The following is a 15,938-nucleotide window of genomic DNA, read 5'->3' on the forward strand; positions in this document are numbered from 1 at the left end:
TTAATGGCAAATAGCATCTGAAAGGGTAATGTATATATCATAAAGAGTCTGCACAGTAAAGGTCTCAAGATAAGTGACCCAGATAGTGAAAGATAAATGAGTTTAAATGTGTGATTTACACACCTCTACTTTTTCACTGTACAATGTGTGTGTGTGTGTGTGAGTGTGTGTGTGTGTGTGAGTGTGTGTGTGTGTGTGTGTGTGTGTGTGTGTGTGTGTGTTCTGCTGAATAATCTCAAGACCACTCACTGTAACTAAATTGCTTGGTCTGATTACTTCTTTTAAAAAAATATTGAACATTAGTTCTCTTCTTGAATCTTTGGAAAGATTAGTATTTATTGCCCATCCAAAACTGCCCACCTTTGACACATTTAAGTGGCTTGCAAAACACTTCAGAAGGCTATTCAGAATCAACTTGATTCAATGTAAACCAGGCTGAGTGAGGGCAAGATTCCTCCCTGGAGGGCATTTGAAAGGCAAGTAAGCTTTTATAGCTGCGTTATTCCCAGTGCTGCAAAAATCAGAATTCAAATTGTTAAACCTTAATCCAGGAAAATGAAGAAGCTTTTGAGTAGCTTAACATCACTCCTAAGTAACTTGTTACCAAGTAAAGCATAATAATGTTTTGTGACTGTGGCCTATTTGACTGCAGGGTCAGTAAAGATATACTTAATCCTTTCCACAGTGAGATTCATATTTTCAAGCAAAACACCTGTGAATAATATTTAAAAGTTCAAAAAGTTCAAAGTAAATTTATTATCAAAGTATGTATAGCTTATACATTAATATTCTGGCAAGCACTCACAGCAAAATAAAGAAGTATAATAGATTCCATAAAAAGCATACATGACAAAGGCAGTCCCTGAACCTTTGGGCTGTGGAGGCAGCTCAGCACTGGGTTGAGTGAAGTCACCCACACCAGTCCAGGGTCCCAGTAGCTGTTGGGCAACAACTGTTCCTGAACCTGGTGGTGAGGGACCCAGACTCCTTCACCTCCAACCCAGTGGGAGTGGCAAGGAGACGGGTCAAACATGGGCAGTCAGGAAAGAGCTCTCTTGGGGGATCTTGGCTGGCACAGGGTAGTGGGGCTGAACACCAGTTCTTTTCCTGCTCTCCAGCCTCAACACTTTAATCTGGCTTGAAGTCCACCCTAGTGCTCTCTCTTCTGCCGATGGCCGACCTTCGTCCGCTTCGAGGTGCTATACCTGCTTTCCTGAGGGTCAAATTTGCCAAATCCTTCAGGAGATAATAAAATTGTTAGTTAATTCAAAAGTTCTTTTCTTAAAGGGTAATTACAGGCTGCAGATTGCCACAGTTGTAGTTTTGTGAGGTGCCTGAAAAATGTCACTGTGTATCACCAGCACCATCTTGGAGTCAATAGTTAGCCAGCCTAGGGGTTATTTGAAAATATGGTTGACACTGCTTTTTCTCACTTTCCCAATTCTTTCAAAGGGTTTTCCATCCAAACGATTAACTCTGTTTCTCCTTCCACAAACGCGGTCTGCTTGCAGGATTCTCAATTTGTATATCGGGACTGGGTGTACCTTAGAGTGAAAGTGTGAGGTGATAATGCCCCTATACAACTACTCCCTTCCTGTAAAAGAGGAATCCTCATTGTTTAACACTGATCCACTTGGAGAAAACCAAGCAGAGTTTAAACTGAACACCTTCCCATTCCTCTGAATGCCACCATTCTGGTCATTTCAAGTTTCTTTCTTTAACCAGGATAATTTCCTCCCCAAAACCTTATTTCCTGAGATAATTATCCAATTCTTCAGCAAAGACAAGATAACAATGGGGAAGGTTTTCAAAGAAGGAGACAGATGGAATTGATGGCAGCTTCGTGCACCAGCTGCAGATGTTATTTTTCCCTGAATATCCTGAGAAAGAAATGGAAACAGAATGATGTTCACTAATATTATTATATCGGTAGAGTTAGCATGAACTGTAATATAGCAGGAAACATGGAACTGTACATTACAGAACCAGGCTCTTTGCACTTCAACTCTATGTTGACCATCAAGCACCTATTCACATTCCTATTTTATTCTCCTCCATCTATCCATCTGTATTCTACCATTCAGCTTGACAGTAGGGGCAATCTACAAAGGCCATTTAACCTACCAATTTACACAACTTTGGAATATGGGACAGAACTGGAGTGACTACTGTACGTGATCGCCAAGAGACAATGAATACTCCACAGAGGCAGCTCTAGAGGTCAGGACCGACCTAGAGCCACTGGAACCGTGAGGCAGAATCACTACTGGCTCTCTCCATTCCTCTTCCTTTCCGTGCCTAGAAATGCATGAGGCAATCTGTTTTCTTCACCCAACACTCTACCAGAGGTGATTATGGCTGCTGCCAGCTCCTCCCTCGGCCATTCTGCTGTTGAAAACCGCAATCATTCTTTGACAGCCTCTCCGATACACACCTTCCCTGTGACCCATCTACTACTCTCAGTAAACTTGAGTCCTGCCAGATCACTATATCACACATCATTCACTACAGAGTTGGGTTCAAAGGTGGGAAAGGGAAAGTTTAAAAGCAATTTGTGAGGCGAGTTTTTTTTATCTTACCCAGAGAGCAGTTGACGACCAAGCAGACTGACGGGGAAGTGATAGAAACAGGTATCAGAGCAACATTTACGAGCCACTGTGGCTGATATAAGAACAGGCAGGGAATAGAGATTTGCAGGCAGCTGGGATTAGTTTAAAGTGGCATCGTGGTCAGTACAGACACAATGGGCCAAAAAGCCTGTCCTGTTCTGTGCTCTTCATGTTCAATTTTAACTCTCAAAACAACCTGTTTAAACAGCTTGCTTGTGATTAGAATCAGTGCTGGTTCACAGTCTGATAAAATCTGGAATTTATTTTTTTCTCTTCTCCAGCTCTGTTTCCTTGTGTATTGTTCCAAATCAAACCTTCAATGCAATCTTGATTTTCATCACTCCACCATTGCCAATCATATTTCAACTAGCTTAAGGCCTGTAATTCCTTCCCTAGATCTCACCAATGTAATCCCTTTGACCAAATCTTCGATTATTTGAACTAATATCTGTTTGCGAGCCTGTTGTGTTTGTACAACACCACTCATCAATAGCACGAAGTAAATGCAAACTGGTTCCGTTTTGCGAAAGAAGAACAAGATCACCATAGTGTAAGCATGGCCTCTTGATCTGTCTCTGAACTGATTAATTTACAGGGAAGGGAATAAAGTTGTAAGCAATGGACAATGGCACATAGCAATTCCAAAATGGAAGCCAGATGACTTTTTAGAACTCTTAGGCTAGAGACAGCTTTTCTCAAATATTCCTCAAAGTACATGAGTTCATAAATTAAAAGCTAATAGATCCTGTTCTGGTAATTCCATTCACAGAATGAATGTATATATCATTGGATTAATCTTTAGAGACCTCAGTGTAATTTCTGGGGAATAGAGCGGTGTAATCCAGCCACATCAAAAGCCCATCATTCTGCTATACTTCAGAATATCATGCTGATTATTTTAAGTTGCCTACTCGAAGATGGCACACAGAGGTTAACACTTAAAACCATCATTCTGCTTGTTCACTGGTATGGTTGACTTGTTTAAGTTAAAGACGTGGAACCATCAGGTTCTTGAACCAGTGGGGATAACTTCACTCAACTTCATTTGCCCAATATGGAGATGTTCCCACAACCTATGGACTCACTTTCAAGGACTCATCTCATGTTCTCGATATTTATTGCTTATTTATTTATTAGTATAATTTCTTTCTTACTGTATTTGCACAGTTTGTTCTCTTTTGAACATTGGCTGAACATCCAAGTTGGTGTGGTCTTTTATTGATTCTGTTATGGTTATTATCCTATTATGGATTTAAAGGAACCTCAGGTTAGTATATAGTGACATATACAAACGCTGATACTAAACTTACTTTGAATTTAAATTTACTTTTTGACCTGCTGAAATATGACAACTGAATGGTTCCATGAATGATAAGATTGACTATTGACCTTGTTGTGGATTTATTAAGTATGCCCGGAAGAAAATGACATATATGTACTTTGATTACATTTACTCTGAATGTAAATTTACTTTTAAAATGACAATTGAATGTTTTTCGGTATGATAAAAGTAACTCTTAACCTCTGTCTATCCTGTTATGAATTTATTGAGTATGCAAGCAAGAAAATGAATCTCAAGGTTGTATATGGTTACATATATGTACCTCGATAAATAAATTTACTTTGAACTTTGCTTAACATTTTCAGTTTCGTTTCCTAACACCCTCCTAAAAACATTGTATGGCTATGACTTTATTTTTATTACATCAATCACAATCACAAACAAATAGTTGTTTTCTTCAATTTTGGAGTTTGGGGAACTGACAGTATTAACTTGTAATTCTGTTCTTCAGAAGACAACCCTCCATCCCTTGTTTTACATGTAACATTCTTTACCGCTTTGTCTGTGATCTTGCAGAGATATTCTCCCTGATACTGGTTATCATCAGGAAATCTGTCTTCTGTTTCTGATTCATCTAGCCATAGATTTAATGCTCTTGCACTTACAACAAAATTGCATTTGAAAATTCTGATACAGCATGTAGAAATGTACTTTGAGGTCAATGGTTATTCCAAACTATTGTAGCACAGGGAGGGATAGGAGTGGGTAAGCGGAGAAAAAGAATGCAATGTGGATGATTTAACTAGTCTGTTGTAGTCTTTTCTTAAGTAAAAAAAAAACAATATCAAATCTGTGTTTACAACAAAAGGCAATACTTCTTTTCTGGTCTTGTTACTGTTAAAACTATTACTAGGAGCTCTGAGAAGTGGATTAAAACTGATTTAAAAAAAACAGATTCAAAAAATTGCCGGTTTGAAAGGTGCTGATAGACGGTTTATGAAAACCCAATCAATCATCCTGTCCCTGGCATAGTTGTTATGAATCACTGTTGACGTAAAGTCTCCTCCATAACGGGCTAGGCTATCTCGCTCAAGGAGAAGGCAAAGACCCTGAAGGAGATCAGTAGTCCAATAGAAGATAAAGTGTCTATGAAACGGTTGCTCAGGGCAAAGCGATAGATTGTTTAATAAGCTTCATTCAAGTGCAATCAACGGTGTCAGCTGCAGTGCAGCTGGGGGCATCTTGCTTTTGGAATGGGTGGTTCCGGTCGTGTTCCTGAGCACAATGACAGCTGACACTGCTGCAGTACTGACGGTGTGCTGCTGCATTGCTGGAACTGAGGCCCCATCTCCACTCATCTGTGGAGGTAAAAGAATTAACAACTCCTCAGGATCTCCTCATTAACATTTATCTGTCAGCCAACGTAGTAACTCAGATCTCACTTTATATTGAGACAGAAAGGCCGCTCAGAGGACAGAAATGGAGAGCTGACATTTCGGGTCAAGACATTTCATCTGGATTGGATGTGTTAAGTGATTTTTAAAAAAAAATTAAACCAATGGCAACCTCTATCACCTGTGATCCTAAAACACCTGGGGGGTGGGGGGGGGGGTTGCCACTTTTTAAAAGCAGCTGCAAATTAGGAAATTGGTAAAAAGGTTTATTGTTGCCATATGCACTGAAGTGCAGTCTGGCATACCAATGGTTCAACAGTTCCATTTAATATCAGAGAATGCATACAGTATACAACCTGAAATTCTTACTCGTCGCTGACATCCTCGAAACAGGAGAAAAATGAATGACAGAATAAAACATAAGAACACCAAACCCCCTACCCCCCCCCACACACAAGCAGTATCAATCTTTCCCCTCCTCCCACCTATTCTAGAAGAAAGCATCAGCATTCCCACCATCCACCGTGCCCCCAACCAAAGAAAATCCAAGGTCCACGGTACATCAAAAACTAACTGTTCATTTCAACAATTCGACATCCGTCAGGCTCTCTCTCTCTCACTAACAAGAGAGACACAGATAACACTCCTTCCACAGTGAGAGGGGAGAATCGCTGTTTCGAATGTTACAGTTACAGTCACAGTCTGAAGCGTTAATTTTTACTTTGAGTTCCCCAACTTGAGAATCGGGAGCAAATTCTCACTCACCATTGAGGACGAGAGAGATTGTGATTGCCCGAGCGCAGAGACCTCCAGCAGCTGCTCTTGCTGCCCCAGTGCTCGGGCTCCCACTGTGCTTCAGTTCGTGACACTAGCAAGAACTCGTGTCCACAAGGGCCACGCAAGGCTGCATCCCGAAGGTGCCCGACTTCAGGCCGAACCTGGATGTATCGAAATGCGGTGAGCTCTAAGGACAGGAGCACGTCACCGTGCTGTCCCAGCCACCTGGAAAAGGGAAATAGAGACATTAGAAGAGGAAGAGTTTAACTGTTACTCTGATGGGCTGGGAGAAATTGCCCTCTGGAGCCATTTTAAATATGTCTCCTGAGATGATTTTACCGATCACAGGGATCAAATCATAACCATAGTACACTGGGGTAGTGCGAGGTAAAACAATAACAGAGTGCAGAATAAAGTGTTACAGTTCCAGAGAAAGTTCAGTACTTCTGGACAATAAGGTACAAAGTTATAACAAGGTAGATTGAGGTCAATGGTCAGTTTTATCATACAGGGAACCACTCAATAGGTTAAAATTAAACTTATTATCGAAGTACATATATGTCACCATTTTTAATCCTGAAATTCATTTTCTTGTGGGCATACTCAATAAATCCATAATAGAATAATAACCATAACGGAGTCAATGAAAGACCACACCAACTTGGGCATTCAGCCAGTGTTCAAAGGACAACAAACTGTGAGAATGCAAAAAGAAAGTAATAATAATAAATAAATAAGCAATAAATATTGATAACATGAGATGAAGAGAACTTAAAGTGGATCTATAAGCTGTGGGAACAGTTCTGTGATGAGCTGAGTAAAGTTGAGTGAAGTTATCCCCTCTGGTTCAAGAGCCTGATGGTTAAAGGGTAATAACTGTTCCTGAACCTGGTGGTGTGAGTCCTGAGGCTCTTGAACCACCTTCCCGAAGCCAGCAGTGAGCACAGAGCATGTAGTGGGGTCCCTGATGATAGACGCTATTTTCATGAAAAAGCTTTTCATGTAGATGATCTAAATAGTGGGGAGAGCTTTGCCTATAATGTACTGGGCTGTATCCACTCTCTTTTGTAGGATTTTCCACTCAACGGCATCGGTGGTTGCATGCTGGGCTTTGAAGCAGCCAGACAATATACTCTCCACCACACATAATAGTTTGTCAAAGTTTTAGATGTCATGCCAAATCTTCAAAAAAAACCCTAAGGAAGTTTCTTCATAACTGCATTTACATGGTGGGTCTAGGACAGGCCATCTGAAATAATATCACAGTGGAATTTAAAGTTGCTGACCCTTCCCATCTCTGATCTTCCAAAGAGAACCGGCTAATGGACCTCTGGTATTGTACACCTAAAGTCAATAATCAGCTCCTTGGTCTTGCTGACTTTGAGTAAGAGGTTGTTTCTATGGCACCACTCAGCCAGATTTTCATCGCCCTCTTACATGCTGATCCATCACCACCTTTGAGTTGGCCTACCACAGTGGTGTCATCAGCCACTTGAAAATGGCATCAGAGCTGTATTTAGCCACACAGTCACAAGTGTAAGGTGAGTAAAGCAAGAGGCTAAGCACACAGCTTAGTGGTGCATCTGTGTGGTTAATCAGCAAGGATCTTTAGTTCTTGGCCAGGTAACCCTTCCGGGTTAGATGTTTTTCATGGGTTCACCCTCCTGAAGGCTGCATGCACATCAGCCTCAGACTGAAATCACTGGATCATCTGGGGCTCTGGGAGTTTTCGATGATTCCGCCATGTTTTGATGCTCAAGCGAGCATGGCGCTCATGTGGAAGTGAAGCCCTGTTGCACCTATGTCACTTGATTTAACTTTATAAGAGTATCCAAGTCCTGCCACAACTGACAAGAATCCTTCGTTCATTTCTGCTTTAGTCCTAAATTCCCACTTTGCTCACGAGGTGGATTTTTGGAGATCGTGCTTGAACCTCTTGTAACTTATTTGGTCTTCAGAGCTGAATGCTTCTGATTTGGCTCTCAGCAGATATGTGGTGAACTACGTGTACCTGTCTGGACACGCCCCCTGCTGACTGCTCCTGTGGCTCCTCCCACAGACCCCTGTATAAAGGCGATCAAGGCCTGAGCCCGGCCTCTCATTCTCCAGGATGTAGTGTGGCGGTCACTCACTGCTTGTTCCTTCGTCCAGTCAATAAAAGCCGATATCTCGCCTTTACGTCTCAGAGTGAGTTATTGGTGGTGCATCAAGATACCATGGTTCATCCGGGGCTTCTGACTGGGGAGAACTCTGAATGATTTTGTGAGGACTCACTCATCTGCAACTGTTTTCATACAGTCTGTGACAACTATTGTGTGTCTATTCAGATCCACAGATGAGTTCTTGAACACGGCCCAGTCCACTGACCCAAAGCAATCCTGCGGCTGCCCCCTGCCTCCCGTGACCACCTCTTTGTTGACCTAATCTCTCGAGCTTTGCTCTTTAACTCCTGCCTGTTTGCAGGTAGGAGAACGACAGCCAAGTGATCAGGTTTCCCAAAATGTGGTCTGAGCATGAAACAGTAGACGTTCTTTATTGTAGTACAGCAGTGATCTAGTGCGCTGGGTTAAAAGCCACCCTTGAGCCTGGTGGTACGTGCTTTCAGGTTTTTGTGTCTTCTGTCTGTTGGAAGATGGAAAAAGAAGGGGTGGTTGGGGTCTTTGATTGTGCTGACTGAAGCAGCAAGATGTGTAGACAGAGTCAATGGGGAAGGAGGCTGGTTCCCATGAGGTGCTGAGTGTTGTGATTATGATCCTAGTTACCGGAGATGATATAAAAGTCTTTATTCAACATGACAAGCTTTATTATTATTTCAAAAACATATGTTATTCATAATAAAAGTTATATACAGTGGAAGAAGCAGAGCAAAACAATCAAATATTCAAAGTCGATACGTTCAGCAAAAAACAAGCAAACAACACAGTGCCGCTTGTGTGGCCCCTTGGTGTGTTATGCCCTTTTGATTGTTCGAGAGGCTCCCCACCCAAATCTGCTACTCCATGTGTGAAAGCAAACCCTGACGGTGGTCCGTCCCCACAGAACATCTGTGTTAGCTGCCGTGGATCTGTCAGTTCATACTCCTGCAGCCTGGGCTGTGCTAGTTGTCCACACCCCCTTACAGATGTCCCATTGTGCCGGAGAATCAGGCTGACCAAGCAAAGCCAATAATCTCCCGGTGGCATTTGGTGCCCGTCTCGATGAGGATCCTTGAGAACTACCCTCAGATCAGAGAGTCCTCTGTGACAAAGCTGCTGCGGGATGAACCAGGACAAAGACATTGCACCTGTCTCCACACCCTCGCTGGAAATCCACGGTCTGTAAAGTGCTGGGGTGACTGTTCCCCATTGCAGCCATCCCAGGAGCAGCACGTACAGGAAAGATCTGACTGTGAGGGCCCCTTTCACCACAGCTAAGCGAGGTCTTGGTCAGATCTAGTGAAGAGGCACTCTGGTAGGTGGCTTGGACAATCGGCTTAGAGGTCAGCCCAGGATATCCGTAGTGCTCCGATCCCACAGAATCAGGTTTATTATCACTGACAGAAGTCGTGAAATGTTTCGCTTTGTGGCACCAGTATAGCGGAAGACACAAAAAAAATTACTTGCTGTTACCTGAGAAATACAATAACTAAAGAGTACAAAAGAAGAATAGTGAGACAGTGTTCATGGGTTCAAAGACTATTCATTAATCTGATGGTGGAGGGGTAGAAGCTTTTCCTAAAACTTTGAATGTGCATCTTCAGCATTCTGTACCTGGTAGTAATGGGATGAGGACATGTTCTGAATGGTGAGGGCTCTCACCGATGGAAACCACCTTCTTGAATCATTGCCTTTTGATGACATCCTCATTGGTGGGGAGGGTTGTGCCCATGATGGAGCTGGTTGAGTCTACAACCCTCTGCAGCTTCTTTCAACCCTGTGCATTGGAGCATCCACCCCAGGCAGTGATAAAACTGGTCAGGATGCTCTCCACCATACATCTGCAGAAGCTTGCTTGAATCGTTGGGGACATACCAAATCTCATCAAACTCCTAATGAAGCTGAGCCACCGATGTGCCTTCATCATGACTGCATCAACAGGACAGATCCCTGAGATGGTGACACACAAGAAGTTGCTCACACTTTCCACTGCCGACCCTTCGGCAAGGACTGGTGTGTGTTCTCCCGACCTCCCTGTTCTGAAGTCCTGACCACTGCCCAATGGACTTGTTCAAAAGTGTTTGCTTGGAAGAACTCTTCCACAAGGTACAAGTAATGTGGCAATGCCCAGCTGACTGCGCAGTAGCAGGGCCAGGCCTGCCTTCTGCTACACCAGGGACAGTTTAGTTTGGGTAGATAACCTGCCCCAGAGCAGACTCTACATAGTTGGCAAAGGTCCTCATGGAGTCTGACATACAGCCAGCCAAAAGTGTAGTTCCATACACTTCCAGCAAGTCTGGGCCCAAGGATCCCACAGAGCTGAAAAAACCCCTGCTGGTAAGCTGTCACATCCGGGAGTTTATTCATGCCAAGGGAAGGATGGAGCTAGTCAGCTCCTCCAGGGACAGGACTGATCCAGACTCTCCTGCTTGCCTCTGTAATAGAGGCCAGGATGTTCAGGGAGTCTGTGCTACCTCTCGCCTTTCCGTCACACAGACTGATGCTGAAGGATCAGCCGACCCTCACTATGTCTGTCCATGAGCACTTCGCTGAGCCGTCCTCTGCCATGCGGCTGTTGATCACTATGTCAAGTTTTTGGAAGAAGGGTCATGGGAGTGAGTGCAGAAATTGCAGGGGCCCTGGCAGAAGAATTTAAAATGTACTTAACCTTGGGATAGGAGCTGGTGGTCTTGACAATATTTGAAGTTGCTCAATTGTACAAGAAAGGCTCTAAGAATAAGCCAGGAAATTACAGACTGGAGAGCCAGACATTTACATAGTGAGTGGCCATCATGGTTGCCTTTCTTGTGATTGTAAGACCCATTTGAACATTGTTAATCGGATACGTGTAAGTTCAATTCACGGATTTATTGGATGAGAGCGGGGCGGATGGTGGGGGAACTCCCTGGGCACAGATGCAGTGAGGACGAAGTCTGCAGCCGCAGTGTCGCCTGCTTACAGCAGCTGCAGTGAGGTGACGAGGCTTCACCAAGTGCGGCGGCCGGAATGGGTTACCCTCCTGGAGTTTTCCTCAGCAGAACACAAACTCTTCTGTGGGTTTTTGTCGGCACTCGATGGACTCAGGCCTCAAGTTGTAGGATCGCTTGCTTTTTAGCTGCAAGGAGAGAGGCATCTGCGCCATTGAATTGTACCGGGGGCGACACAGAGCAGTTGTGGTTGACAGAAGATTTCAATTGGACTGAGGAGTATGGACTAAATTCGTATACATCTCTCTGATTATGTTTTTGCTATTTTTTTTATGTATACACACATACATATTATGTGCCGTTGTGCTTTACTGATACTCTGTAAGGGTCTGTTGACTTGTATGTGCAAGGACTGGCCACCAAGCAGTGTTGTCGCGAGGAGCGGGGGTGAGGGAGGAGGCTTTTATTCTGTGAAAGTGTTCTCGTGTGTGATTGTTGAACGTGTATTTTAGCACCTTGATTACATAGTAACGTTGTTTTGTCTGGCTGTATTCATGTATGGTTGAATGATAATTTAACTTGAACTGAACTGAATTGGATTTGACATCAGTTTCACAGGAGAAGGCAAAGAGTGGGAGTTGACCATTCATCAGTGGAAATAGGTTCGGAATTTCACTACGCAACCTGTGATTAATCGAAGATTGCACTTCATTGTCTCTGTACAAACAACCACCTAACTATGTCCACCCTGGGATGAATTCTACTGCTCCCTATGTACCAATACTCATGCAAAGCACTTTTCCCATTGATATGGGGGATCTCCGTTGGCCAGATGATTGATTCTTTCTTCACCCAGCCCTGGCATGGGGTTCTTCCTTGTGCTAGTGGGTCTCTTGAGAGAGTTGTTACTGATAGTGCACTCGAAGTGTCCACTTTTATACTCGTTCCTTACCAATTCAAACATCACATTCCAGTGTCATTGGCTGTCGGTCAAGTGTCTGACCTTTAACACCTTTTTTATTGGCTCTGCTCCAGACCAGCATCCATTTATTGCCCTCTTCCCAGCAAGTGACAATCAGTAATTTATGGTTCTTTGTTCTCTTCAGTAGCCAGCTTGAATCACTCCAGGCAGGCACCAACCTGCATATTATGTTATGTTATATCAAAAAACACCTCACAAATAACTTCATAGTTGAAAATGATCTCCAGTACAGCAGGTTACCTGAAACATCATTGTACCTACTTTAAAACACAGAGAGCAAAGCAACTCTGTCTCACAAAATGGAGAATGTAAAACGGTTCTACAAAATGGCAGCCTCCATCTCCAAGCACCCGGCAGGAACAAAGATAATTGATCTGTCTGCTTCTACTGGCCTTGATCCATTCGAGCTCAATGTTTTAAATCTGCAATGGCCAACAAGGCCTGTGACTAGTGGTGTGCTACGGGGATCAGTGCTGGGCCCCGTATTGTTTGTCATCCACAGTGTATCAGTGATCTGGATGATAAAGTGGTAAAGAGGATCAGTAGACGTCACCAAGATCAGGGCATAGTGGACAGCGAGGAAGGCTCTCAGAGTTTGCAGCAGGATCTGAACCAGTTGGAAAAATGGCAGATGGAATTTAATGCAGACAAGTGTTGCACTTTGGGAGGACAAACCAGGGTAGGACTTACACAGTGAGCAGTAGGGCATTGAGGAACATGGAAAACCAGAGGGATATGCAGATCCATATTTCCCTGAAAGTGGCTTCTCAGATAGATAGGGTCATAAAGAGAGCTTTTAGTACACTGGCCTTCATAACTGGAAATACTGATTACAGGAACAGAAATGGTATATTGACATTATATAAGGTGTTGGTGAGGCCTAGTTTGGAGTATTATGTGCAGTTCTGGTTACCTACCCACAGGAAAGCTATCAACAAGATTGAAAGAGTACAGAAAAAAATTACAAGTGTGTTGGCAGGACCTGAGTTTTGGGGAAAAAGTTGAACATGTTTAGACTTTATTTGCTGAAGTGTAGGAAATTGAGGGGAGCTTGATAGAGACATACAAAATTATGAGGGGTGTAGATGGAGTAAATGCAAGTAGATATTTTCCATTGAGGATTGAGAGACTAGAACTAGAGGTCATAGGTTAAGGTTGAAAGGTGAAATATTTAAAGGGGGAAGCTTCTTCACTCAGAGGTGGTGCAAATATGGAAAAGCTGCTAGCAGAAATGGTGGATGCAGGCCCACAATATTTGAGAAGTTTGGTTATGTACATACAGTACAAGCTTGGGAGGGATATGGAGGGCTATGTTCTAGGTGTGGGTCAATGGTACTAGGCACAATAATGGATTGTCATCAACTAGATGGGCCATAGGGCCTGGTTCTGTGCTGTCATGCTCCAAGCATGAACATGCTGTTTTCTGCTTGACAAAGTGGGTCCTGGATTGGAAGATGATCCTGTTGGATTCAGAGGCAAAGAGTGCATTCTTAACCTCTTGTAGTCCTTCTCTCACATCCATCCCACTCAACTGCAGAAGATACTGTAAGTGTTCTTGCAGTCCACACAATTCCTTCCGACTCTGTCTTGCTTTCTAAGCACCTTTAAGGATGAAGGAACTTTTTAACATTCTCCTTGGTTGCATCCCACATGTGAGGTAAAGAGTCAAAGAAGGGGCTTCAGGATTCTCTAACCTGTGTTGTCATAAGTCAGGTGTTGACTCAGGACCCAGCTGCAGTACACAGACACTGGAGTCCCAGAAACAGGATGAGACAGAACCAAAGGACAGGATGGAGTCTAGGCAGAAGAAGCAGGACCAGGACGAGAGACTGGGAATAAGGAGCCTGGGGTGGACTCCAAGCCCGAGACTGGACAAGTCTTGCCTCAGGCTCAGACCCCCAAACCCAGGCTTGGACGGGTCGAGGCTCAAGGCTGCGGGCTTGGCTCAAGGCTCGAGCTAGGGACAGACTAGGAACTGTACATCAAAATAGAGCCAGGACTTATCCACCAACAAGCCAGGACTCATCTTTAACTTCACACCAAGGTGGGGCAGGACCATCCATCAGGTAACATCAGAACAGCCTGACCTACCCATCAGAGGCAAGGACAAGGCAAGACAGATCCCCTACAGGGCAACAGCAGAACAGCCAGACTTACCCCACAGGGGCAAGGACAGGAAGAGACAAACACCAAGGAACAACAGACAGTTCCACCTCTGCATCAGGGTAGCTCCAAGTAGCCGTTACAGCCAGCAGCCTTGGCTGGCTACAGAAGCCAACCAGACCCTAGCTAGCTCAGAGTGGCTGACAGACACCCAGCTGGCCCAGGAAACAGCTGAATCCAAACCACAATGACCACTCCAACTACTAACAGCAAGGCTCCCAGAAGCCACAGTTCTCAGTGCTGGAACACAACCTCAAGGATGGCAAGAGTCCATTCTAGCCTTCCACCAGCCATCTTTGCCATGAGTATCATGACAAGACCCCACACCACACTCAATACCAGGGCCACTTATATTCCCAGTTCCAATATGAGCCTCAGGTGTTTCTAGTTAAGTCCAACCGCAACAAGGGACCACTGGAAAACCCGGAGTCCGGAGTTCACGGACCGGACCATGACTTCGGACTGAACCACCACAGTGTAAACTCTCTTTAGTTCTTCAAACGTTCTCTGGGGTCAGCAGCTTGACATTCAACTGTCCTATCCTCCTGGTCCTCCAGGAGGCTTGAAGGAGGTAGGGGGTCAGAGAGGAACACTAACATGACATTGGTCAATCTGATATGACTGCTTTTAATATGAAAAAGATGTCAATCTGGAACCATACTAACCTGCCCCTCCTGTTCCAAGTGTGTTGCAGTTGTGCAGGGGTGCTAAAAATGTCTCACAACTTTCCTGCTCGCTTTATTTCCAGTGCTGATGAAGGGTCTCCACCCAAAATGTCGACTACTCCTTTCTCTCTTTGGATGCTGCCTGATCTGCTGAGTTCCTCCAGTCTGTTGCATGTGTTGCTTCAGATTTCCAGCATCTGTAGTCTGTCTTCTGTCTCCTGTTTGCATAATTAACCATTTTCATTAGGAATCTGGAGCTGTTGTTCGACCTCTTATCGGTACCACCAGATTGTCCAGTCACGTTACAGATGCAGTTGAAGTCGTCGGCCAGAACGACTGCTAGGGGAGTCACCAGCGGTGGTGGGAGATGGTGTGTGACAGTCAGTTATTCACTCAGCACTGGTGAAGCACACACTTTAATTGATAAGCTGGAACAGAGTGTTGCAGTACTTTACGTCTGCAACAGGGAGCTGTCAACCCTCTTTAACTTCACTCTTCCATTGTGACATGTGGGCAATCCTCGAGAGATCTTCATGGTAGAGTCTTTCAGACTCTAAGTACATTACATTTTTATATCCTTTAATATCAAAGGTAACAGTAGGATATTAAATACTTCAATAGTTACAATGACATTGTTAATTTCAATATTTCATGTCTGGCAATGCTTCCATTCAATTACATATCTACAACGGAAACATATCTGAATGTTGAAACACTTTTGCTGGGACAATACAATTCACACAGATGCTCTAGAATCTTCTGAAGACAGAGATGCCAGACATGTAATACTAAGGTTGTCAGGGTTAACTCTGTATAACACAAATATCCCAACCATTGCTAGAACAAACATGCCTGTGACTATTTTGATGTGCCAAGTGGCCTGGTCTGCAAGCTTTGTTGAACTCGGACACAATGGTACTAAATAACTTAGCCGGCATTGTTGGTTTGTCATTAAGATGACAATGAGGTTATGTTTGGCTGGTGCATACAAGAACGTCTCACCT

General features: G+C 43.8%; 1 long non-coding RNA gene across 1 annotated transcript in view; it reads right to left on the bottom strand.

Annotated features, from left to right (window-relative positions):
- Nucleotides 1-811: 811 nt before the first annotated feature.
- The window catches only part of LOC132393123 (uncharacterized), a 37,001-nt gene continuing 21,874 nt past the window's right edge, over nt 812-15,938 (bottom strand). The window contains exons 3-4 of the long non-coding RNA XR_009511756.1: nt 6,051-6,287; nt 812-1,236 (exon numbers count right to left, since the gene is read on the bottom strand). This is a non-coding gene — a long non-coding RNA (uncharacterized LOC132393123). The remainder of the gene's footprint in view (nt 1,237-6,050; nt 6,288-15,938) is intronic.

The sequence above is a fragment of the Hypanus sabinus genome, chromosome 4 (assembly GCF_030144855.1).
Source record: "Hypanus sabinus isolate sHypSab1 chromosome 4, sHypSab1.hap1, whole genome shotgun sequence".
In the NCBI taxonomy this organism is placed as follows: domain Eukaryota; kingdom Metazoa; phylum Chordata; class Chondrichthyes; order Myliobatiformes; family Dasyatidae; genus Hypanus; species Hypanus sabinus.